The 22,125-nt window shown below is 38.4% G+C and overlaps 1 long non-coding RNA gene across 1 annotated transcript in view; it reads left to right on the top strand.

The window, feature by feature from the left end:
• Positions 1–19,589, top strand: part of LOC140257496 (uncharacterized) — a 42,975-nt gene extending 23,386 nt beyond the window's left edge. The window contains exons 2-8 of the long non-coding RNA XR_011905032.1: positions 5,068–5,123; positions 9,011–9,175; positions 12,942–13,100; positions 14,506–14,640; positions 17,449–17,655; positions 19,018–19,142; positions 19,428–19,589. This is a non-coding gene — a long non-coding RNA (uncharacterized lncRNA). The remainder of the gene's footprint in view (positions 1–5,067; positions 5,124–9,010; positions 9,176–12,941; positions 13,101–14,505; positions 14,641–17,448; positions 17,656–19,017; positions 19,143–19,427) is intronic.
• The last annotated feature ends 2,536 nt before the right edge of the window (positions 19,590–22,125 follow it).

Raw genomic sequence — 22,125 nt, 5'->3', positions numbered from 1 at the left:
AGGCACAACTTTGCAAACACAGGTTCAAGTCATTAGGGTTAACTCACTGCCAACTTGGGAGAAAGGTGAACTTTCAACAGAAAGACATTGTTCAGGTCAGATTTATGGCTAAATTATGCAATTAGTTGCTCTGAGTAGGAGCACAGCCACACAATAGCATATCAATTTAAAGAATTTCAGGATTTTACTCTTGTTTTCAGGCAAGTGCATAAAATGCACCTTCATTCGAATGCTGTGGAGTATTTAGAGGAAAGAAAAGCTTTGTGGGGCGTTATTGAGCATCTGGATTAGAAAATGCTTTAAAAAAAACAACTTACCAAATGACTCTAACTTTTGGAGGTGGGTTCGGACAAGCAAGTCATCTAAAAAAGCCTTTCTCCCCTCTCCCTAAAAGCCTTCAGGTTCTTGCTGTGTGTTCACACATCAAGAGTACCCTTGAACTGCACACAGCCGCCTGCCCCACAAGGAGCTGTACCCCAGGGGCTGTCTCTGTGCTGCAAGGCCCTCCTTACTGTGCCTTGCTGAGAAGGATGGCTGTGCTTGCAGCCTGTGCCATCTGAATGAGCCCTCACTGACCCAATATGCCACAAAAGGAAAAAAATAGTCATGAAAGTGCTTCGTTCTGCAGTAACAAAACTTAACCTTTTACATACATGGATTTAATTTAACATTCAGAGGATGAGATTGCTCAAAATCTGCTGAAATCAAACATGAGTAAGGCCATAAAAATAGGTAATGGGCAACTGGTGATCTTGATTCAGTCAGGCAAGGAAACATTAACCTTTAGTCACAGGGGCAACAAATGCTAAGCTTGTGAATTTACTGCAGCAGATAATTTCCCTCCTAGACCTGCAGGAAATCATAGCAGTGACTCCCTACATGAGAAGCAGCCACCTCAAGCTGGCTGTCCAAGAGCTATGGTTTCTCAGAAAGGCTGTTATAATAATTGTATGGGACTTTGTTATGCTGGGAGTTCACTTGTACCGCTCCAATTCCTGACCATCTCTGACCCTCACGCAAACACATGCCCAACACTAATTTCTATGTAGGATGCTTTGATGTTTTCCAAATGCAACCAACCCTGGGAGAAAAAGCTGTTGTTTCAGATCCTTCCTCTCCATTCATTTTTATCAGATGCTCCTCCTGTCTGTACTGTCTTCTGTTCCAAAAGTTTTGCTTCATTGCTGTCTCTGGGGAGTCGCACCCTAGTTTGGCACTCCTCAAACTAAAAAGTAAACAAACCAACGGTGTGCTCACCTGGATTCCTTCAAAATAATGCTCTTGCAAGATCGCTTCCCATTGCTTCGTGTGTGTTGTTGCCCTTCCTACCCACTGAACAGCTCTTTTGCCTCTGTGTGTTAGATTGTCAGCCTTATTTAAATTGTCAGCCTCTCCGGTCAAAGACCTTCCTTTCCTGTTTGTCTTTAAACTGCTGTGCAAACCAACGTGGCTGTGTAACCAGCCCTGCTACAAACGCAGTGCTGTAAGCCCGTGTGCTTGTAAGGCTGCTGAAAACAAAATCTATTGTCACTGTAATTATTGTGCAGTGCATTTACATTTTTATAAAGCCTTTCATTCAAAGACTCTAATGCATTTTGTGTTGAAACCCAGAAATGTTCTTAAATATCTGTAGTTCTAGATGAAAATGTGTTTCACCTATCAAAATAGAATTTCTTTTAGCATTTTTTTTTATATGACAGATAAAGGCTTTCTAACAAATAGTTCAATCTGACTAGTGTTAGCATTGTTTAGATAGGATCATACAGGAACAAATTAACCGTGACTTCAGTTGCACAGTCTGTTTTCTGCAGGTCAAATGTGGACCTGGGATGCATGCAGAGAGCTTATCCCTATGGGTGATATTGGAGCATCTTTGAGAAAAAAAATACAGGGAAAACTTTCGTTGACTTTAATGGGCCCAGGCTTTTCTTTTAATAATCAGTGAAGGACAAGGCACTCAGGGATGCTTGATCACAGCTTGGGCCTAATGGTAACTGATGTGAATGGACCACAGTTTCCAGAAGGAAGCTGTCCCAGGGTAGATGTCAGCTTTCAAAGAAGTAAGGGCTGTGACTCCACTGTGGTTTGTACTGGTGTCAGTTAGCCAGTAGGGCCCAGTAATGCCAGGTAGCTTTCAGCTGCAAGTCTTAGTCTTTGCTTTAGGCTTCTTTCAGCTGGGTATCTAGCTGAGCTCGGAGTGAGTGCAGTGTGCTAGGAAGACTAGAGTTATACTTGTTGGGTTCCTACTTAGAAAAAGCAGTGCAAGTCACTGTACAGCAACTCTGTATTCCTAATTTATTTCTCTCTTAGCACTTGGGATTATTCCTGACAGTTGACTATGGGCAACTAAGTGGAACAAACAGATATTAAGAATATGTAGGGAAATAACAGAAGCAAGACCAGAAATCAGTTCTTTTTGATAGACTAAATCTCTAAAAGCTGTTTTAACATTGTGTCTCAGACACTGTCCTGCAGGGCCAGATTCTGAAAGGAATGAGATCTTTGTGACCCGAGCACTTCCTCAATGTGTCTCGTTGCACCTCACTGTTGTACAACTGTTGTATAAATGCCAAACAATAGTCAAGAGCAAGAATTTTAAATTATTTCATTTGTTTGGGGTTTCAAACAGGATGAAAACTTGCTTTTTTCCTGATAGGCTTTCACAAGATCACAGGATACTCCAGGTTGGAAAGATACATGTCTTAGAGTACTTCTGTTGAATCCTGATTAGGGTTTCCTTTCACCATGGACAATTAAATCTGACATGAGGGGACACAAAAAGATGTTTGTTAGGGATTTAGAAAGCTCCGCACTGTTCTACATGCTGGAATTTTAGAAATGTTCATATGCATATATACATTTACAGCTTATACTGAGGAGTCTCAAATACACAAGCAGCTCCCTCTAGCAAAAATAATAATAATAATAAAATCAAATAAAAATAGTGGTTGTGATGATGAATGCAAGCTGTAGAAGGCTGCAACCCTCCCTGTGTTACTGAAGAGATTTTCTGATCTGCAGCAGAATCTGGATATTAATTGAAACCAGTCTGACTGTTTGTCCTTATAAAGTCGCAGTTGTATGTTCTCTTTAACCAAGTAGCCTCCCTATATAAACTGAGATTACAATATCCATGCAAATTACCTTCCTGCTTCATGTGTCACTATGAGACCTGCTAAATGAATGCTGTTTCCCTTCCAAAAATGAGTTTACCATTTTTGCAGCAGCAATTACAGGTTGTGTGAGAATGGTGTGTTATTTCCTGAAATTGTATGTAATTTATTTCAGAAAGCCTGAAACATAGTTTTGAACTTAAATGCATATCATCTTTGTAACTGCTCAGTTTGTGTTATTTTGCAGTCCTTGGAATACCTTTGATAATAAGTGAAAATTAGGAGAAAACAAATTACGATTTGTAGAGTGACCAGTGTCTGATTATATGTAATATAATTAACTCCATCCTTTGCCTAATGTTTATCTTAATTATTACCCAGTGTACTTTGGAACAGGCTTAATGATTGGTGATTCTTTCACTATGGGGAGGTTTGTTCATGAGATACGTTTTGTATTCATTTGCTGGGTCACCAGGACTGAGCATTTTTAAAACGCTGCACTAATTAGAAAGTTACTTAATGTTAGTTATAAGAAGATACTGCTGGCATTGCTCAAAATACTTCTCTATGATCCTCTCCTCTATTTTTTTTTACCTTCAATACTTCCCAAAAATTGTTTTTTGTTTTGTTTGTTATTTAAGTTATTTAAATATTATTACATTACAATCCAAAACATGGGTCACTGAGGCACCTGTTCCCCTCCTTTCTTTGCCTATTCTGTAGCCTACTAACAAGAGACCGGATTTCAAATTACCAGAGGTTCTATTAGGAGAAACCATCATAGCCCCAAAATAAGCTTTTTTCTTTCTTTGGCTGTGACTTGCGTTATGACAGGAATTAACATTTTTGTGACCTGTAATTAACTGTGTTGTCTTATGCTATAAATAAGATTTGGCAGCTATTGCTGGAGTCAACTGTATCTTCAGGTCTAGTTATCTGTGGCTGTTTTTTTCTTTATAGCTTTTTGTATTTGCTAATAACACTGCAGAGTTCAGGGATGCAGACAATAAAGAACACAAATAAAATCTGTGGCTGGTGCCTGCAGCCCTCTTCTACTTCATTCCAACGGTACCAGCAGAGTTTCCTCAAATTCTTACTCTGCTTGGAAATCTCTGGGGTTAGCGTTTAAGACTTCAGTGCTGCTGGTAATTCCAGCCCTCATCATTAAACCTGCATTTTCTAACTGTCCCTTGGTAATTGTTGCAAGGACTTAGACAAGTAAGACTATCCAAAGACATCACTAAGGTCAAACTGTGGTGGAAAGTGCTCTGATTTTATCCTGGAGATTGATGCTTGTATCACCTTTTTTTCGATTCAGCTGCTAGGGTTATAAAATGTACTTGCAATCACTGATAACGTGTTTGATCAAACTACAAGTGGACTAACACAGTATTTTATACACTGTGTGTAGTTTTACCTGATGCAACAATAAATCAGTGAAGGCAGAGATCTTTTGTAAATTTCAATGAAAATTCAACTGCTGAAAATATTGTTACTTGTGGCTTAAGTTCTAGAAATATGAATTCGTTTCAGTTCCTTACAGCTGTAAAAATGGTTTAACTACAAACTTTCTAGGAGGACAGTAAAAGAACAAGCAAGAAAATAAGTGATAGTACATTCAATATATTATAACTATTTTGTCATTGGCTATAAGCAAACTGAGTGAAGAGGGGCAGGTGATAAAATGTTCTTAGAATAAGCTGTAAATGATTCCCATTTCTGAATGTAATCCAAAAATAAAATCTCTGTACTGTAAGGAGACAAAAGTTGAGAGGTTGATCCCATTGTGCCATTGCATACAAATGAGTAAGAAACATTCAGGATTAATTAACTTTAAAATATTAACCAGTAGATCAATAAGCCATATTTTTATGCAGCTCTGGGAGGCTTAGCAGAGAGCTCATTTTGCTACAAATTGTTGTAAGTACTCTATTAATGTGTTATTTTTCCATAGGAATCTTGCAAGTACAATAACCTACAGCAAGGATTTGGAAGGACGTTGATCCTGAGGTAGGGATGTCACTTTGGAGATATGACTGGAAATCTGTCCTAGGATATTTTTGTGTCTGTGTTTAGAGAGTGCATTGTGTTTGTTCATTTTATATCAAGCACATAGAGCAATTGCTTAGGCAGAAGAGCAAACAAATGATGTTAGAAAAGTAAGGAGCCTTAAAATGTACAAACTCATCTCTAGCTGAACTCTTAACTACTGGTTGCTCAATAATCATGCCCTAATTCTGGTCTGTTTTCCATCTCAAGTTAACCTTTGTATAAGCCACGGCTTGGGTAAAGTAATGTATTTCCTAGTACGTTTTCTCTTATAGAAAATGCAATATATGAACAAATCCCTGAACTCTACTTGGGGAATTCTCAAGTAGCCCTCAGTTTACTATCTAGTTGACATCCCCAACCAAGTAAACTTTGTGTGTGTGTGTGTGTGTGTGTTTCACAGTAATAATAGCAACACCATTTGGCAAGAGATTTATATTAAGGAAGTGAATGGAAGATTTGAGAAATCGTGTAGTAGTTTTCAAACCATGATTAGAAAACTCTTTAGAAACTACCATTCAGTTGAAGAATATTATGGGTGTCTTTTAGAAATACTGTTGGCTTTCATAGACTGCTTGGAATACGTTGGTGTCAGTACTGGGAAAATATATTCCTTCATGCGTTGTGATATATCTCTGCAAACAAGCTTACCTACAACTAGAACAGGTTTTCTTTCCTGTGGTTTCTCATCTGTTTCTGTTCAGTCAAGGTGCATCTGGGAATATATTTCCCGTTGCAGCAGCAGGTGGCGTTGAATAGCACACGTTATTCTCACACTTGCCATCATTTTGTCTTATATGCAGTAAAACCTCTCCCCAAAGAGATAACCCACAAGAGAAATTCAGCAAGTTTTTATAGATGTAGCAGACACTTTACATGACAGGGATAGGGATCAAATTCTTCCAGCTTTAATCACACTGAGAAATAAGACCATAAATAATGTATTTAAGGGGCAGCAAGAGTAAACGTATTACATTATTTTTTTAATTAAATTTTCTTTTCATTTTTCTACCCATACAAAATCTCTTGCCTTGCTCTTGAACACCACAGAGTTCATGTTGTAGTAAGGTGATGTTTATCGTGTACCAGTACTCATCCGCCCTGCAGAAATCTGCAAACCTGAGTTTGTTTTGTGGCTTTCTTCATCCACCTTGCCCCCATAGAACAAAGGAATTGATTCTTCTCCCAAATCATTATTGTTGTACCTCCATGCAGTGCAGCGCAGTGTTTCAGATTTATGCTGTGGTGAGAGCAGAATGGGAATTAGCATTTTCCAAACTTTTCTCTCAAGCTATTTCTAAAACCTATGGAATATTGCAGAATCAGTTCAAAACAGATCTTCTCGTGACTTCCTAAGCTTATTTTTAAAATACCATACAAATAAAACGATAGTGCTTTGCACACACAAATAAAACCTAAGATTGAAATAGAAACCTTTTACAAACAAGTGACTATACCTTGATCTGCAGTCAGTCTTAGCGGTGATTATGAGTATTTAAAAAATCCATCCATCTTCCTTTCATCAACAGTCACTTTTGCATTTGCATATCTAATAATTTATGGCATGTCCTGACCCCAAGCAGTAATTGAACCAATAGATCTTCAGACTAGATTTACTCTGGTCTGGCTGCCACAGTAATGTAACTCTGCAGGAGTTTTGGGTTATTCCAAATGCCATCTCTTCTTCTGAGAGACATAGGCAAAATTTTACCTCCAAATGTCAAGGCAGAAACTGAATAGCTTAGTTTAAACTACCCAGCTTTCCTTTTGGAATACTTCAGATTAAAACAAGAGGCACAGTGATCACTCCCAACATTGCCCTTGGTAGGCTGGTTTTAATGTAAGACTTTATAACGATAAATTAATTCTCCTAAGAGTATAAAACCATGGAAGAGCCTAAAATGCAGAAATGAAAGGAGGAAATCTATTGCAGAGTTTGTGACTGGTCATGTAAAAATAAAGAAATAAATAAATAAATTAGAAATAAAAGGGGAGAGACGCTTTTATGTTGGTGAGGACTCTAATGATCACAAACAGACTGACAAGAATCAGGCTTCAAGTAGCAGATAGGGTGCTCTTCTTACTTGAGCAAGCCATGGCACAGAACAGAAATACCCAGCCAACTGTCTGTGTTTCTTCTTCTCCAAATGTGATTTAGAGACCAATTTCAAGGCAGCATTATATGCTTCAGTAAAGGGTTCTCAAAAGCTTTGAACAAGAAAAATACCAGCAAACACACAGCTCTACACTGTTGCAGGCACTTTGCTGAATACTAAGTATTGAGAAAATACAGCAATAGAAGTTGTGTCTTTTCCAGCAGGTAGTGCTTGGGAAAATCTCTCACTGCTCTTTACCTATTTCTGACTGTAACAGAAGAGTCAGGTGCACAGACTGGTCACACTGCTGCTGCTTCCAAACAGTGTTCCAGACATTATGAAAAGACGCTGGGTCTGAAATTTTATAACAAGTCTCATCAGTTGGCTGTTTTATTTTCCTGGAAGGGAGCTCAATGGAACAAGCTCTGGCAGACACACAGAGCTATGCTGTTGCCACTGACACGAGTCCCAAAACAACACATACAGTCTGTGAGAAAATGCTACTGTCTCACAACTGTGGAAGAAAAAAAAAGAGCAGCAAAGGTGTGAACAAGAGAAATCTGGCCCAATCCCCAATGAATGGCATATGCAGTATTAATCTATCGATGATTAAGTGCTGCCATTGTTCCTTAATAGCTAAGTTCAATGGTGATAGACATCCTGAAAAATAGATAGATAGACAGAAAGATAGATATCCTCAGCTACATCGACCATCCATAATATCCCATGTGCTGCCATCACTGCTTTGCCTGACCAATTGCCTGTGTAACCTGTTCCATCTTGTATGATCAATATTAGCACTTCACTAAGCATGCAGTTACAGCTATCTGCTAGCACAGGAAGAACCTCATCTTGCTTCATTGTACTGAAAGATGATCATCTTGGAGAAGAAATGCAATTTTCTGTACCAGTACTTTCATTTCATTTAATTGCTTTTAGTGACTTGTTTAATGCATTTGTTCTACTTATTATGCAAATACTTCATAGCAAAAAGCAAAGTATCAGAAAATGAATAATCATTGAAAAGTTGAACAGGCAAACAGAGTTTGATGTCCAAGCAATATCTCTGTGCCTCAGTTTTCCGTAAGTGAAATTAACAATATCATGACCACCTGTTGTGAGATTCTTGTGGATCACTGTTTGATTAGCAGACCTAAACAGTTCCAGGGGCAGAAATTCTCTTGGTGTCTCCAAATACTAAGTGAGTTGTGATTCTCTTAGGAACTGACTGAGATACCAAAGAATGATAAGATGCAGTAGCACAGGATCAAAAGGGGAGGAACACAGGTCTCTGTGCAGTAAGGGAATGACAGCACAGGAAGAAAAATATTGCTGGCCCTACCACCCTAATTCTCTCATTAACTGCCTAAGGGAGGACAGCACAGAATAGGAAGTTCCTTATCCCACCCAGCCACTGCTGAAGGAGTGGGTGTTCCTGGTGAGCATCAGGATAAAAACAGCAAATACCAGCAAGGGACAGACACTGTCTGACATTTCCCTTGGCATGGAAATACACAATGGTGGGAAGCTCCTTGTGCTGTGTGATTACAGTAAGATCTCCTTGCCATAATGCAGGAGGGGATAAATCTTGTTTCAGAGAAGTTGAAAGCAGTGCAGCTCAGCTGAAATTATTTGCAAAAGCATAAGAATGAAAAGACCCCTGCCCTGTAAGCTGTTGTCTCCTGTGTTTCTGGCTCCCCTGTCAATACTGACCATTTACCACTTCTGTCTTTTTCTCTTTTTTCATGTCAGTATCCTCCAGTAATGCCGTGTTTCCAAAGTGAAGTGAAAGGCACAGGTGGAGAGTCAACTGCCTGCTTGTCATAAGGCTTAATATTTCTTTACTCAAGATGTAATAAATCCTGGAGTACCCTGCTTGCACAGGAGGATTTCAGCGCAGAGGCATGCTGCAGAAAGGTATTTATATCAGAAAGAGAAGAATTCTCTGGGCAATGTAATACTCTTAAGAATTGCTGCTAGCGTGGGATTGTTTTGCTTGGTTTTTCTTTCCCTCTTTAATGAAGCAGTGGCTTTTGGAAAGCAGCATAAAGCCTGCATCCAAATGGAGTGAGAACCACAATATCAAATGCCAGAATGCTCTGAAGGTAGAAACTTTTTAATTGCTAGATTTTTTCTAAGCAAATGTTTCATTTGAATCAACAAAATGGGTTTGATCCTGAAGGAATTTTCTCAAAATCTCCAGAGTAGGACAGCATTAACACTGTGGAGTGAAAATCCCATCATGTTCTTCAGGACAGATGCTTCTTATTGATATGGATGATGAAAGGTAAGGGTGCTGAGAGCATACTTGTTTGTAAACAGCTCTGGATTTTGCTCAGTAGAGGAGCATTATGGACCAAACTGCAGCCCAGCACAGCTTTTTTCACGGTGAGAATGGCACAGCACAACACTGCAGATTAGGTTACTGCAGGAAGTGGTACAAGAGAGCAACTTGCATTCAGAATGAAGGATAAAATATATGGAAGTTTGTGAAAACAGCGGGTTCATTTCAGCTTGAAAACTGGTTTTCCTTTTTTTTTCATTCTATTTTTTCAGGTTAAATTTGCTAAATGAAAACCACATGTATTTGGTGGGCAGTGATTCTCAGTAGTTCCTTAGCATTTATCAGAATTAAAACGAGAAAAATACATAGGACTGCAGTAGGAGCCAACTCACTGGAGGTGGAAGATGGATGGGACACTGATGGTTACAGTTGGTGCTTAGTCAGTCCAGAAAACGGCTGTGCCAGTGTTGGGAGGAGCTAGAGAATACCCATGAGTGCTCTCGTGAACTGTAGTTAGCTCAACAGAGGCCTCTGCTGAGCAAATAGTAACTGTTTGAGACAAGCTCAGAAACAAATGCCTCACCTTCATTCATCCTTATTAGGACTATCCAGTACTGGTCACAATGGGAGGAGAAAACATTCCAAAAGGACAGATAAGCACAAATGATTCTGTCTTATTTCTATGGAAAACAAATAGGGAACTGTCCCTAATGTAATAAGAATATTCACACATGGTTTGCCATTAGAGAATGCATCATAAATTTTATTGTCATTTTACTAAAGGTTCAAAAGTCATTTGAACAGAGCGACTGTGATTTGCTGTAAGATTTAATGTATACCTTTAGGTCATTTTTCCTTTCTTCTTTGTTTACCTGAATTTGCCACACTTAAACTGAATCAAGCCATTGATTTATCAGAAGTGCTTTATTCCTCACTCTAGATCTGTGCAGATCTAAGCTATAAACAGGAAAGCAGTAAAAAGTTGCATTTGTAAATATTTTAGAGAACACTGCTGTTCTGTGCAGCTTTTTGCTCTTTTTTTTTTTTTCCCCTCTGGTGCCATTGAGTGCTTTTGCAGAAGCTCATTTGGGAAATGTGTTCTTAGGTTTTGGTAATCAATTGATCAACATTTGAAGCCCTGCTCAGACACACAGCTATTGTGAAGAGCAGTACTTTCAGATATCCATTTCATTGTGTTTGTGATGCTTGCTTTATTCAGCCGTGCTCCAGGCAAATTGAAATGTAGTGCTATATAATAAGTATGGGAAGGTTAGCATTCGCACTTTAGGGATAAAACATTTTGACAGTTCTATTCTACATTTGCATTTAAAAATTGTAATGCTTTTAATTAGACATTATGTTTATGGTAGTTTCTCTTGTAGGCATTATTATTGTGAAACTGTTACCTTTCAGGATCTGTTCTGGACTGATTGTCTGTGGGGAAAAGCAAAAGCCTGCTGCTTCCCATACAGATTGTATCCTGGTCCATCATATGTCTCACTTTCTTTAATTTCTCTTTCCTTTCCACCTGTGTTACTACTGCCAGAGAATCTGGGTTTGTTTCTGAGAATTCATATGTGCAGGGCTAGGGACGGCTGTGTATACAGTTCTCTCTCACGTGCTTGGTATATTTTTCCACTAGTCCTCAAATACTCAATTTTTAGTCGCAGGAGAATCCCCAAGGGGGACAGAGGCAGACATGGTCTGGAGAGAAATTCTGACATGATATGCATTGTATTTTTAGCTCTTGGATAGGTGATGTTTCAACAGAGTACATACACAGGCAATGGTCAACATCCTGAGCTTATGAAAATGATAACTGACATAGGCTTAAATATATAAATATATATATATATAAAAGACTAAATAGTCTCTAGACAGCCAGTCCCTAGAGTCTTTGTGTAACTATTACTAGATTTATTCTGGGAAGGATGTAGAGTTTAGTGGTACCAGAAATCTTGAGCAGTGACTTCTCAGGGAATGTATTCCTGTATTAGGCCCCCATACTGTGTCTCCAAAACCCAGGAAATTCAAACAGCCTCACGGGTTGCTCTGAGGTGCTCATTTCCTTATCTTCCTTCAATTCTTGGAGCTGCTTCTTCTGACTCAACAATAAATAGCAGATATTCAGATATCGCTGCATATTCAGATATTTGGTATGGAAGTCATGTTTTCTCATTGGGAAGGGGGCAACAAGTAAATCCTCCTAGCGCACCCAGATTGCATCTTGCATTTAAAATCATTAAAATCTGAATTATACAGAAGCTATGCAGTACTAGGGGTAAGTACATTGGCCTTTCATGTCTTATTATGTTGTTAATTAGTTAATGTTTGTAAAGCACTTTGAAGATGAAAAGCCCCATATAAGTTCTAAGTGTTATTATCTCTAGAGACCTGGGTTCAATTCAAAGGTGCCTAATTACATATGCCATAAATTAGACTTAATGAGTTGTGGAATCATGTGCTTTCTGTGAGGCATGCAGGTTTCTCAGATAGACCTTGGTCCCATAGCCTACTGCTGCGCTTCTTTGGGTACACAGAGCTGATATGAAAAATAACACCAAATAAAGCAGAAGTTTTCTAGAAACAATTAGGTTATATTTTGGTTCTGTTTAGAACTTGGTGAAGGAAATCACAAGGAGCTTTGCTGTGCTGTATTTAGGGCTTTTCCAGTAACCGACTTCAAACTGCTGAAATTATGTGATTGTTTTCAGGCTGTGGTACAGACAGAATTCTAATTCTTACTTTTGCTCCACATCTGAGCTTACCACAGGGGAGCTGGGCAGCATGAGTGTGACTGCTGTCCTAATAATGCCCTAAGAAGGACCATCAGGGCTGGAGACATTTCGGTGTTGGGTAATGTTCACATGCAAAAGAAAAAAGTTCCCATCTGTAGAGATGCTATCATTGAATTTAGAGCAAGCCCTTACAAGTGAGTAAAGTGCAAAAAGAGGAAGTAGCAGTTATAGGAAAATGTGGTTTCATTGGCTTTGCAGAGCTGAGAGTTTCTGTGTTATGTAACTTACATATTCTGTAAAAATTGGCCCCACTCAGGGCAGCTATCCAGCAGTGAGAGCAGAGAGGCTCTCCTGGTTCTTCCTGAATTAACAGAGTTCAGAGACAGAAAACCAATAGGATCATTCACTTGTCCCAGAGTGGTTCCCCTGTGTTCTTGCAGCAGAACTTTTTATCTTGGACCCTTTGCATGCTTACAAGGAGAGGCAGGGTTTATTCAGTATGTAAATATCTTAGAAGTCATTGTGTTCATTAGTACAACCTAAGTAGATTGGAAAAACCAATTAATAGCAATTTACTATAAGAGTCTCTAACTGACTTCTTGAAAGTATTTATCCTGAAATGAGAGTCATTTGATTTAGTTAATGTTTATTATATATGCAGATCTTCCGGGGAAAATGTATTTTTGAGTACTCCAGAAAATTGAAACTAGTGAGCCCGCTGTCTGGGGAAAGCATCTGTAACCGCAGCCAAAAGAGGAACAAGATTTCCGACATTGTTTCAAGACATGCGTTTGAAGCATGGGTTCCCATCACTTTCAGAGTGAGTTGCAGACCATTTTTCTTTATATAGATTTAGACAAGACAAAGCAGTCCTAGATTTGTCTTGCTAATTGTCTTTGTGATTCCTCCCAAGGCTATTTTCTTCTATGTTCTTTGCTTCACTAGAATATGACCGTTTCCTCAAGAAACTTTAAATGGTACCGAGCATTGTTTCAAACTCTGTATTTTCTCTTTGGCCCAATACTCATCCAATCTGCTCACATTTCTGCATTCCTAAATAATTGGCCAAACCTTACACCTTAAATACTGGAGTGCATCTCTTTCAAAAAACAAGTTGTGATCTTGCTGAATATTTTTCATATATTCTAATAAATAGGAACTTAAAATAAATGTCAACTTGAGCTCCTGGCTGTGGCTAAGTGTTTTAATTGTGTAGCCAACTTATCAACAAACTTTTCCTTCCCCACCCTGCCCCGTTCCCTTTTTGCGGTGAACAAATTTTTATCTGGCTGGCTTGTGACTTGGGGATTTTTACGAGCAGATTTCAGAACTTGTCCAATATTTTGAAATTTGAGTCTGAAAACAAAACAGAACAAAATCTTAAAACAATTCAAAATGGTATTTTATACAGTATGAAACAACTGGGCACATTTTTGACTTTCTGAAGTGCAAAGAGGATTCTGTTCTCTGATCTAATGCTCACTACTTCACCAGAAATTACCAATCTGATTCCTTTTTCAGTAATCCAAGACAGCACAAATAGTTGGGTAACTCCACTGAGCCACCAAATTGCAGGGAGCTGTAACAGCCTCTTCATTTCTGTTCTACCATAGCCTTCTTCTAAAGACTGATCAGAGCACTTGCATTGATGTTATTTCATCTGGGTATTTTAAGTCTGTTTACATTCCTCCTGTTTTCATAGTGACTGACATTAGCAGTGATATACTTACTGCTTAAAAATTAGCAAAGACGTTATGCAAGAAAATGAGAAAGTTGTAAGCTTTAGCAGCTGCACCAAGCTGCCCATTAGAGAAACACCAGGCAGGAGGAACAACCTTAGAGCATTGTGAAAGCACTTTCTTTACAGCCAGACTTCCAACTCTGACCAATGTGCTAATAGCTGATAAGGGTGTGCTTTGAGAAAATAATTCAAGGGTTACAAGAAAAGTTAAATGCATGTGCAGAAAGATCTTGGTCAGCTTATATCCAGTAAAGAACTCTGGTCACTTGGTAGTTATGTTTGGTGACCTACTGAAGAGTTTTACAAAAACAGTTGTCATCCTTTTGACTTGTGACTTCCCAAGTCATTTTCCTGTTTTATGTCTGTAATTTAACAAAGCACTAATGTCTCTCACTGAAGGTCTGACTGTGGAAGTGTTGCTCGTGAGGTCTGGAAAAAGACTTCTGGATCATTCCTGCCTCCAACTTCCTCTCCTTGTCTGCAGGCAAGGGGTTATCACAGGCCAGCTGACAGAATGGAAAGCAGAGCAGTAAGAATGGGAGTAAACCAAGATTTTATACTGAATTTTATACTGGTGTGGATGAAGAGCAACCACCGATTCTGATAGACTATTGTGCATGTAAGTGTGAATTGTCCTAAGTTTGTTGAGAGCTGGTGTTTATTTCTATAGACCTGTGGATTTTGCTTCTGTGAAACTACGAGATTTTCTGATGATCTGCTCCATGATTTGTATATTTTCTTTCTCTCTACAATCAAGATGTGGTGCAAAGGGGACAAAATTGCAGATAAAATGCCAAACCAATGGTTAGCTGGCTAAACTGTTGGTGTTAGCGTGGAAAGAGCAAGAAACACGAAAGGTCTTCAAAACTGTCAGCATCACTGTTGTAATATGATTTAGATTTTAGACACATTAAATTTTTTTCAAATCATAACAGTTTTCTGCTGTTCAGTATTACAGGAATATCCACTACAGTCCTGAGAAGAACATCTTAACACTGAAACATTAAGAATTGAGTTTGTAGATATCCAAGTTCAGAAGTACTATTCTGACGCCAAATATTTTAGTGTAATGGATTTTTCCATATATAATTTTCATCTACATATTCCTTCATCAAGTAGCTCTGCCATCTGTAGTGGAACAAGGGCATGCCTTAGTTTAACTCTCAGTTCAGTAAAGCATTTCTGTTTTGAACACTGTTCAGTTTTTATTTAGGCATGACTTTTGATGAAACAGAAGTTTAATAAGCCTGGAGTTAACAACAGGCCAAAGTACTGTCCTGAACCAGAGTTCGATTTGACAATATGTAACAACGTACAGGTGCACACCAACGTTTGGATTTGTAGAAACAGAATGGTTTGTGTTGGAAGGGACTTTAAAAGTCGTTCTATTTCAACCCTGTTCCGTAGACAGTGACTTTTTTTTTTTTCTTTTGCAAGACCATATTGCCCAAAGTCCCATCCAGCCTGGCCTTGAATGACTGCAGGGGTGGGGGGCATCTACAGCTCCCCTGGGCAGCCTGTTCCAATGCCTCACCACCCTCTGAGTAAAGAATTTCTTACTTGTATCTAATCTAAGTCTACCCTTTTCTTAGTTTAAATGTCCCCAAGTTTATTTCCTGTCCTATCACTAAGCTTTTACAGGAAGTTTAAGAAGTAGTTTTAAATTGTTATAAAATGGTTTAGTTTTAAAGTGTACTTTAAGAGTGTAGCTGACAATTCTTTTAAAATTTCCTCAGGAAATAAGCAATGTAATGAATTCATAAGTGCTCATAAGGATGTCTGCTTTATTACAATTGAGATCTTTATTGAGCTGGTCAAGTGACATTGTTACCTTAAAAAGATACCAGAAAGGCTTTGAGGCTTAAAAATGAACAACTTCATAAAACAGAAGATTACTGTCATGTAAACTTCATCACATCAACTAACTGACATTATTTGTTCACCCCCTTACAGTACTTGTAATCGTCATTTGTGTGGCATCTGTTTGGCACTTAAACTGTGCACATAACTGAGAAGAGCTGCATTATTAATCAAGAGAAACTGAGAAATGTAGTTGAGAATGCTAGATCAGGCAGGCAGATGGAATTATCTCCTGTGGCATTTGCTCTTAAAAGAATTTACTTTTTTTTCTCTCCCTTCCTCACATATGCAAGCAAGAAAGCAAACACAACCTCCTAGTTTGAAAAGTGTCTAGAAGTCAGAAGTACCATAAGCAGTGAAATAAACTATTGTTCAATGTAGATTCCTAAGAGGAACCTTGGAATTACCCAAGATTATGAAACAAAACAAAAGCCTTTTTTTGTGTTACTTCGCTTGCAGTTGGTTTTCTCCTAAAGAAAAATTAATGTTATACCCATCTGCATGTACTTAACCTTAAATGTTCTTCTTGAGCTCATGATGAAAGGTACAGTAATTCTTTGCCCACACAGTATGAAAAGAAATAAAACAGAAGGTTCAAAATGGGCCAACTATTGCAAATCAAAACTTCAAAATCTATTTTAAGCTACTTTTTGTGCAGTATATTTTATTACAAGCAAAAGGATTTATCACAAATAAAAGTGTTGAGAGCAAAACCATAATCTCAGAGTTTGTACGGTAATGGTGATGAAGCAGCATTAATGTTTTTCTGGTGTCATTAAAGTGAAAATTTCCATTTCTGTTAATTTTTTAAACTCAAGGGGCTTGGGTCTTGTTTGACGAAGATCTCAAACAGATCTGTAACTTTAAGCATTTAAATTAAGCCTACTAGCCTTCATATACTACTGTTAAGTATATTCCTAAAGTCAAGAGCTCTTGGCTAGGCATTGGACCCAATGAAGGTGAAATAAATGTAGAAGTTAAGATAAAATTGTAATGCAGAATATATTAATATCACAAAACAGACTGAAGATATTTCTTTGTCATTTGTTAGTAGAGCTGATGCATTTCTGTAATGGTTAAAAAAAGCTATCAGAAAATATTCTGTTTCTTGTCTTACACAGAAAGTATTTTATGTTAAATGAATATAAATTTGCTCATTCATTGTTTTCAAACCTAGGATCCTTGTCCACTGAATGGCAATTTATGTGGCCCTGTGATCTGTCATCATGTGTCCAAGCATCTTGTGGGAAATAATGGAAAGAGCTTTTTAAAGGCCACAGAGAGGTGATAGCTTGGGAAAAAAAAGCTAATTAAAGTACATTTTTGAAATTGTGTTTTAAGATCTTTCATTAAAAAAACAAGCTTAATATAAAGTAAAATAGATCAAGGGTGTGCTAATGTCACTGCAGAAGCAGTACTCCAGTAGCAGATTGCATATGTTTAAGTGATTCACATATCTTGATTTGATTTGGCAAATGAAAACCTTATCTTACTCTGAGTCATTTTCACCATCTGAATTTGCATATACATATGATATCTGTTATATTAATTACATCTATTTTCACAGGTATAGACAGACATAGCCCAGAGTTGTGGCAGCCATTAATAGATCAGGCAAGCCCTTGCAGCTGTGTTTTGATCAGCAGAAAGGTTTTTGGCATCCAAGAGCTGAAATCACCTTTTGGGTATGACAAGTGCATCGAAGTACCTAGCAAGTTAAAATCAAGGGTTTCTGTGAGGAGGGAGTAAGAACACCTACCACAAAAAATTAAGGGTAAGATAACCTTTAATAATCTCTACAATGCAAACTCAATTGTGTGTATTGCATTTAATTGGCATTTAGCCATCTATCATTTGCTGGCTCATAAAGCTGATTTGTGCTCTTTCCTCCTGTCCCTTTTTCCTGGAGCTGCTGGCCTCTTTTCACCACGCCTTTCCCATAGGCACATACATGGGATCTACACATTCTTTTGTCCCTTCCTCTAGAACACTGTTTTTTTATCACATGGGGAAAGGGAGTTTTGTGAGCAGCTTTCTTTCTTCTTTATTGTTGAATGCCACTTATAAACTCTGTCACTAGACTCTTGGAAGGTATCTAAAATGCTAGACAAGGAAACAGGTATAATTCAGAGGAAAACTGACCTTGATTGAATAGGGTCAAAATGCTTCAACTACCTCTTTCATTTGAAACTCCTCATTTATAGACTCACGCTTCTTTCACCATAGCTTGAGGGTTGACATAAATATATGTGGGATGTGTGTTAGTCTTAAAGATAGGAAGCTCAGCTAGATTTAGTGAATTCTGCAACTAATCAAACTCTTTGTGAAAAACACACAATTTCTCCCCTAGAGTTGTAAGACTGTGATTATTGAGAACACCAAAATTTGTTTCTTTGTTTATTTATTTTCAAAAACCACTTCGGGCATTCCCCAGGTATTAAGATATAATAGACAAGTTTTAAAGCTCCAACTGCTCATTGCCAGGTCCAATTGTACATGTTAATCAGGCTTCTGAGGAAACCAAAAGGTACTAACCTCTACATTATCTGTCTAAGAAAAACTGAACATTCACCTTGGGGTTTACACAAAGCTATTCTTAGAAACATTTGGAGGCTGTAAGCTACAAAAGATTTTTGAACAGAATTCTTGTGGCCATTTCCAGATTTGCTCAGTATGAATGTTTTCTGAGCTTTCTGCTGTCGACTGTCATTACAGGCCATTTCTGGTGCTGAGAACAGAGATTTACGAGAATATTTGATGAAGTTTTATACAGACTGTGTCCCAAGCATTTATTTGCTACATTATGCACCTCTTTCAACCAAATGCTGTTTGTTGTTATGGTAACCCATTGTAACAAGAGCCATGTGACCCATGAAAATGTTAGCTAGCCAACAAAGTTTGCAGTTTTCACTTACTTTTCAATGTTTCTGTTTCCATCTTGTTTAAACAGCATCTTTCTCATTGTCCAAACCACAGATGGCACAGGCCTCATTTTCTTTCTCTTCACTAAGGATGATTTACACCCCGTCAGCAGCTGAAGACCTGAAAAATCTGTAGATGTGATTAGAAGCACTTTAATATCCTCTGGAGCAGCAAAGCAGAGCCTTAAACTGTGTCCTTATCCCTTCTTTGCTAGGAAGAGCTTCTGCTAGGACTGGTATGGCTTGGGAGCCAGGTAGCTCTTCTGCCTGATTCCTGGACTGCTGAAGAACAGCTACACCAGTGCCCTCACACAGGCATACTTCCTCACATTCATCTTAGGTTAGCACATTCCTTTTTTAACTATCTCTGATCTGACTATATCTGATCATTCCTTCATCTCATTTTCACTTAACCCCTTGACCTCTACACAGACTAAGCATCCTATCAGATATCACCCAAGGGACCTTCTTTTCCCCCCACTCCCCCTTTCTCCACTCTTTCTCCAATTTAGGTGCTTTATGCTACTCTTGGTAATTTACCTGATTACATGGAAAGAGCTGTAGATCTTTTTATAATTGCTGTTTTACTTAAAACATTGATTCTTTAGCTCCTGTCTATTTTCAGGTCATCACACCTCACTGGAGGCTTCCCTGCTTTAATGAGCAACTCAGAAACCACAGAGAGAACTGGAGAATAGAAGTTGTTGGACATTGTCCTGTTTGAAAACAGCTCCATAGCATTCATAAGAGGATTCTTGGCACCTGCCTAGTTAAACTGGATGTCCAATGTTATCTCTCCAGGCAAGTAAGATTCTGGCAATCAGTGTAGTCCTATTTCACTTGTTCTCAGTCTTTTTGACACAAACACATTAATTCCCCCAAGGTACTTTGGCAGCTGTAAGAAGTTCTCTCCTTTTTTATATATGATTGATAATATTGAATATTTCTTTTAACCTTTTACTGCAATTGCTGGGCTAGGTGATAGTTTCTCTGTTTGGATGTTAATCTCCAGCATGCAGTAGCACATCTTCCAATCGCCTACTCATTCTGGAACTCATTTGTAATATGTTGCCACTTAATTTACAACTGACTATCAGCCTCCGCCTAGCAGTATCCCTACAACATATAATGTCATCCTTCCAACACTTCCACTGTCAAAGGTCATATAAAACAAAACATTGCTTAGTACAAAAAATCCTTCTAGTTTAGCACAGAAAGAATGGCAGCCGTTGGGCAGAATTTGACTCGATCATTTCATATGATGTGCTGAAAAGAAATACATTTTGGAAAGGGTGGTGATAATTAAGGTTCCCTGATTCAATGCAGGAAGTGTATTGAAATGTACAGGAAAAAAAAAGAAAAAAAAAGTCATCATTGTCTTAACTTCCGATTTCTCAGGGTAGGAAAAAGAAAAAGAAAAGAAAAAGAAAAAGGTTGCTTGAGGAGACACAGATATAAAAACAAAGAGACCTCCCAGGCAGACTTGAAATATGTTCAGACTACACATCCATTCTCTGCTCCCTAGAACCCAGTAAATATTTCTTTGGCCCCACAAAATATTTTAGTTTGAACCCAGGAAACCTCAGATTGACCTTGGAAATAAGATTCCTGATTTTCAAAGTAAATTTCTCAGCCACACCACTGGAGGAGTTGCACTTTTCCGACTGAAACATATAAAACTTGTCTCTTTTGGCAGATGGCATAGATTGTACTGTAAGAAGCTGGTTGTTTTCCCAATTAACTAACCATAGGCACACTCAAAATCTTTTTCTCAACTTTTACAACACAATACAATGCTGGTGGCAAGGTTAAAATACCATTTCTTAGTCCATTAGGAGCAGGGTTAAGCCAGTGTAAAGTAGTAGAGTCTGTCTCAGTGGATATACACTGGCCTATCCTGCTGAGCATCTGGTGCATGTCTCTACAGAGATTTTGTTCTGTCTTCTCATCGGGTTGTATTGGATGCTTTAGCAGCATTTGATCCTATAGTGTCCTTTTAGCTTACCTTGAATCCCCTTTGAGATTTTAGATTACATATGTCTGGATTTGATTAGCTTTGTCAGTTTGTTTTCTTCTGATGTTTTTCTCCTCTGCCAGCTTTTTTTTAACTCTTCTCTCCCCCAAGACAAGATCTCATGCCCTGATACAACATAATGAAACCATTCTTTTGAAAAAGTCTGTGATATTATTTTCTGATGGTGTTCAGATCATATTTAGGTTAAAATTTCCTGGGTCTGGTTATCAGTTATCTGTATGAAAGTGTAAGCTCTTGTTCCTCGTGGAATATAAGGACAGGAGAGGTCTTTAAATTCCTCTTACGATACTGGTTGGTGTCTATCAACCAATGCTGAAAAGCATGACCGGAGCCTTTCTTTTAACTTCATAGCTGCTTCCAAGATGTCAGACGTAACTGCCTTTTGTACAACAGTCTTATTCAAACTAGACAAAAACAATTAAGATGGGCACTCTGATTCTCATCTGTCATATCAATTGAGTTAAATGGCTGTAATTCTAACAGACAAACAAACAAACAAAAAGCAGAAAAACGAATACCAAAGTTGGTATTAGGTGTTAAATAAAATAATGTAATATTTTTTCTCAGTGACTCTCTTAGGTTTTGCTTCAGCTTGGGTTTCTCACTTCAACCAACCAGAAGTATTGACATACTGTCAGCTGGTATTTCCCCGAGGCTTCTGGTCCAGGGCATCAGCGCAGATATCCCACTGCCCAAAAGTTGTCCTTGCACCCTTCCTGTGTCCTGCTGAAGTCATTGACTCCTGTGCAGACTCGGGGTTTCACAAGGCTGCCAGGTGGTAGCCACGTGGTGCAGATTTAAGAGCTCCATGGGGCTCAGGTAATATTCATATATCTGTAAAGGACAGGGCTGTCGAAACAAAATGAACCTTTGAACTTTGTTAGGTTTTTGATATGACCTTAAGCCTCAGATTTATAAAAACAAAGCAGAACAAACCCCGCTGCTTGCTTGCTTGTATTCTGTTTTCTGTTTTTGCACTGAATTGTCAGCAAAGCAGGCCTTCTACGTATCAACAGATGGCACAAAATTCTGTGGGATTTTCCCACATTTGAAGAACACGCATCAAGTCTATTTACATGAGCATGGAAAATATTAAAATGACTACCAGGTCTGTTCAGCGTAACACACCTGGAGCACATTGCAAGCTTCCAAGGTGGGGAGATTCTGGCACACAGTTACAGTTCTGGGGATTGGACCACTTTTGACTTGGGTTATTCCATCTTTTGACACCTGAAGACATATTCACCTTTGACCCAGGAACATCTGCACCATCAAACTATAAAAAGGG

This window comes from Excalfactoria chinensis, chromosome 11 (genome assembly GCF_039878825.1).
Source record: "Excalfactoria chinensis isolate bCotChi1 chromosome 11, bCotChi1.hap2, whole genome shotgun sequence".
In the NCBI taxonomy this organism is placed as follows: Eukaryota; Metazoa; Chordata; class Aves; order Galliformes; family Phasianidae; genus Excalfactoria; species Excalfactoria chinensis.
Note: the sequence above shows the minus strand (reverse complement) of the source record. Positions and strands in the feature narration are given on the sequence as shown.